The 5,000-nt window shown below is 44.3% G+C and overlaps 1 protein-coding gene across 1 annotated transcript in view; it reads left to right on the top strand.

Annotated features, from left to right (window-relative positions):
- The window catches only part of plekha7a (pleckstrin homology domain containing, family A member 7a), a gene marked incomplete at its 5' end in the record, with an annotated part of 150,994 nt that overhangs the window by 73,908 nt on the left and 72,086 nt on the right, over nt 1-5,000 (top strand). The window lies entirely within an intron of this gene.

The raw sequence follows: 5,000 nt of genomic DNA, 5'->3' as shown, positions 1-5,000 counted from the left end.
CAGACAGTACTACACATGACAGACACACAAGTACACACACTCAGCGCGGTCTGTTATTTAAGGCAACAATGGCTGCGGGGATCAGGCTTTAGCCAAAGCGAGCCCTTTTGCACCTTAGTGTTCTGTACCTACGCCCGGATGGCAATGGGGCGAGGTACAGGTTGAGTGGGTGGGTGATGTCTTGTTCTATTGTGGTTGCGATGCGTGAGATGGGCCCTGTTGTTTAGTGCTGTGAGGTTGGGTGTGGGGAGTCCAGTTATCCTGGCAGCAGTGTTGGTGATGCGGGTCAGTTTGGCCCGGGTGATGACTGTGAGCATGCTATGGCTAGTTCATCTATGACTTTGCCATGCCGTTTATTCCAGTTGTTTATACACTTAAGTCTTTAGTCTTTAGTCATAGTCATAGTCAATTTATTTAAACACGCACCAAACTACACCGATAAAACAGAGAGAAAACATGATGGAATATGGAAACACAGACAGGTAAGGACACCAAAATAAACAAACAAAATAAACATGGAGGACGTCTAACATTCATAACCACACACATTTAAAGACAGACATTCATAACCACACACATTTAAAGACAGACATTCATAACCACACACATTTAAAGACAGACATTCATAACCGCACACATTTAGAGACAGACATTCATAACCGCACACATTTAGAGACAGACATTCATAACCACACACATTTAAAGACAGACATTCATAACCGCACACATTTAGAGACAGACATTCATAACCACACACATTTAGAGACAGACATTCATAACCACACACATTTAAAGACAGACATTCATAACCACACACATTTAAAGACAGACATTCATAACCACACACATTTAGAGACAGACATTCATAACCACACACATTTAGAGACAGACATTCATAACCACACACATTTAGAGACAGACATTCATAACCACACACATTTAAAGACAGACATTCATAACCACACACATTTAAAGACAGACATTCATAACCACACACATTTAAAGACAGACATTCATAACCACACACATTTAAAGACAGACATTCATAACCACACACATTTAGAGACAGACATTCATAACCACACACATTTAGAGACAGACATTCATAATATGTAACGCATCAGGAACATCTCAGTAGCCTAGCCTCAGGCGTGGGGCCTGGCGGACAGTGCGGCATGCGAGTGCGGTGACCCAGAGCAGACCGCCGACCACATAATCACCATCTGCCCCTTATATAGACCACCCTCAGAAGCCAGCCTCTTCGACCTAGAACCAGAGATGCGGGCATGGCTACGCGACACCGAGTTGGACCTCTGACGTTACACGAAAGAAGTAGCCTAGTTCAGGACAGTAGTGAGTCTTGAAAGTCTCTAGATCGGTGTGGACTTGATGTTTAGGAACTGGGGTCAGGGGGTAGGTACAGGTCAGCCAGTGTTGTTGGAATATGGAGCTGTTCGATGACGGTCTGTGGTGTAGTGGCACAGCTGGTAACAGGTGTTTGGATGTTTGGTAGCTGTGGTAAAGCAGGTGTGTTGTATTTGTGGTATTTAGCAGTTGATAAAGCTAGCTTTGTTGCTATCCATACAACTAAATAATTGGTATCCATCCAGCTAAGTAATTAAATGATGATTATATAATGATTGGAGCACTTTGAGCTGCAACGTTTGCAGGAAAAGCGCTATACAAATAAGTATGTGGGGTGTTGTTGTCCAAAACATATTCTGACGTTGCTGACATAAGCAATGGTGGCATGGAATTCATTATCAAGCTTTCTAGTTTCAGATAGCAACAGAAGTTGCTTAAACAAAAAATTAAAGATGTATCTGTTTACATACGGGATACCCTGAAAACAATGAAGTGTTTCTCAATGGTGAATTGAGCTATCTTGTGATCCCAAGGGTAAGGAGAGTTATGTTTTTGTCTCTCCACTTTCCTTTCTGTATTATTTTTTATTTATTTCGTTATTAAGTTGTCTTCAACTAAAAATGTAAATGTAAATAATAGAGCTTATGTATGTATGAATGTTATGGAAGTGTATTGTCTGTATTTAAGTGTTTAAGATGAAAAATTGTTTGAAAGTATGGTATGAGGACCCCAGGAAGAATAGCTACTGCATATTTGGTGAATCCAAATAAACAAACAAACAAACAATAATATTATCATGAAAAGTGCAGCTCATTAGGTTGAGAAACTCTGGTGTTTAGAGATGAGGGGCGAGAGAGAGAGAGAGAGAGAGAGAGAGAGAGAGAGAGAGAGAGAGAGAGAGAGAGAGAGAGAGAGAGAGAGAGAGAGAGAGAGAGAGAGAGAGAGAGAGAGAGAGAGAGAGAGAGAGAGAGAGAGAGAGAGAGAGAGAGAGAGAGAGAGAGGGCAGAGAGAGAGGGGCAGAGAGAGAGAGAGACAGAGAGAGGGGCAGAGAGAGAGAGAGAGAGCGAGAGAGGCAGAGAGAGAGAGAGAGGGGCAGAGAGAGAGAGAGAGAGAGAGAGAGAGAGGGGCAGAGAGAGAGAGACAGAGAGAGGGTCAGAGAGAGAGAGAGAGAGACAGAGAGAGAGAGAGAGATGGTCAGAGAGAGCGAGAGAGAGAGAGAGGGGCAGAGAGAGCTGGTGTTTACTCCAACAGGGTGTTCCCCTCTCGGTCTGAGGCTCATTAGAGTGAGAGTGTGAACTAGCGCTCTCGTTAGCGCTCTCGTTAGCGCTGTTCCTCGTGTTTACCCCCCTGTGTCCAGACTCTGCTTACACTTGGCCAGAGCGCTCCTCTGCACGGCATTCCTTCATGGTAATGTGTCCCCGTACGCTTGACTCACTTTAGAGATACGACTCTTAACAGCTACGAGCCGTGATCTTGAAACTCTGATGTTAAGTCTTATGTTAGAGGTGATCATGATCAGACGATATTAAAAACGGCTGTACAATCCTCCACATTCAGAACAGGGCTCAAAACCACGGTCCAGTGGTCTAGCACCATTGCCCAAGGACACTTCGACATGTGGCCAGCCGGGGCTCGAACCGCCGATCTGCCAACCTTGCGATCATTAGACGGCGACTCTACCTCCTGAGACACAACCACCCTCAGATTGAAGAGGTTGTATTCAACATGACACTGATTTAAGATGTTGTACTCAGAGGGACATTTCACCCAAAAATATTTCAATATTGTTTTCACACAAAACTAGGCTACCGTATTTAAAACACGACATGCAGAATAGATTGTTTAGGAGGACAGTATCTGGCTCGATTGAGCAAACTCTAAATGCTTTATATGTTAAAAAATATGTTGTCATTATATGGTGGGGTTCTTTTTAACTTTCTTATTTTGTCATCTCAACGCTAAGTGCTAAAGGATCACCTTCACTCTGCTCTTCACAGATGCTTACTGAAATTGTAAAATCTAAACAGCTACGGATCTGATAATGATATGAATAATAAAAGCAGCATATTCAAATGAACATAACCTAGGATCACCAACAAGGAGTTGGTGAGAGTTCTCTGTCTCTCTTTCTCTCTCTCTCTCTATGCTCTCTTTCTCTCTCTCTCCACTAGTGCTGTCCCAAACGACTATTTTTCTAACGATTAATCTAGCGATTATTTTATCGATTATTCGATTAGTCTAACGACTAATTTATCGATAAGTCTAACGATAATTTTTGTACTGTAAAAAAAAAAAAAAAAAAAACTTATTTGTCTCCACCTCACTGCTATGTTTAGCCAACTTGAATGCCAACATGGCCATTTAGAAGTCTGTCCATCACCACAACACATAGCTAGCTAACGTTACTCTCGCTGCTATGTTATGATTAGCTAAATTGATGCTAACGTAGCATGCGAGCTACGAGCTAGATAACGTACAGTAGGTGCTCGCACCACAATGACAATAGGCTACCGTAGCTAGCCAGCTACATAGCTAACGTTACTAACACCAGAAGACAAGACATACGAACTGTGGTGAGCTACATTGCTTGTGTAACATTAGCTAGTAGCTATCCATTTTTCACTCATACACTTAATTGTCTCGCCTGGTAAAATAAAGGTTTAAAAAAAAAAAAAAGAAAAAAAAAAATCGCCATTTTGTTTATTTACGACTAACCGACGCATATTACGCTAACCGACGTATTGACGTAGTCGATGACGTCGACGACGTCGAATAATCGTCACAGCCCTACTCTCCACGCTCTCTCTTTCTCTCTCTCTCTCTCCCTCTCCCTCTCCCTATCTTTCTCTCGCTCTCTCTCCCTCTCTGTCTCTCTCCCTCTCCCTATCTTTCTCTCGCTCTCTCTCCCTCTCTGTCTCTCTCCCTCTTTCTCTCTCTCCATTCTCTCTCTCTTTCTCTCTCCCCCCTTCCCTCTCTCTCCCTCTCTCCATTCTCTCTCTCCCCCTATCTCTTTCCCCCCCTCTCCCTCCCCCTACACTCCCCCCCCTCTCTCCCTCTCTCCCCCCCCCCTCTCTCCCTCTCTCTCTTCCTCTTTGAGTCTGAACCAAGAGAACAGGGAGGGCACATTCCCTCTGCCAGGTCCTGATGGATCCGTCTCATTAGCGGCTACGTGGGCGTGCGGGGCCGTGCGAGGCCCAGCTCAGATAATGATGTCACAGCCACTCAGCGAGCGCCCTGTACCTCCGCCTCAGAGGCAGCGGGACAGAGAGGCCCGCCACTTCAGCTGTTAGGAGTGGCGCGGGGCGCGGGCGTGGGCGCGCGTGTTTTTGTTTATGTAAGAGAGAGGGGTGTATGTAATCACATCAATGTCTTTTTAATAACACATCACAAACAGGTACAGGAACCGGGTTTGGATCAGCGTCATTAGGGAAAAGCTACAATGTACCACGTATGATGACACCACGGTAACAGTGAGAGAAGTGAATCTTTCTGGGTACTCTGTCTTGGTGCACACCTCCACAACAGAGCCAAACCTTTGCGACGCTGTGTCAGGAGTGCGACGGTGTAACGTGTGTATCTCTGCGTGTCGAAGCCAAATCAATATTATTGAATGCTATTGAGTAATGATCATGATG

This window comes from Nansenia antarctica, assembly GCF_963989245.1.
Source record: "Nansenia antarctica genome assembly, chromosome: 9".
Lineage (NCBI taxonomy): Eukaryota > Metazoa > Chordata > Actinopteri > Argentiniformes > Microstomatidae > Nansenia > Nansenia antarctica.
The sequence above is the reverse complement of the archived record's forward strand: the minus strand, read 5'-3'. Positions and strand labels throughout refer to the sequence as shown.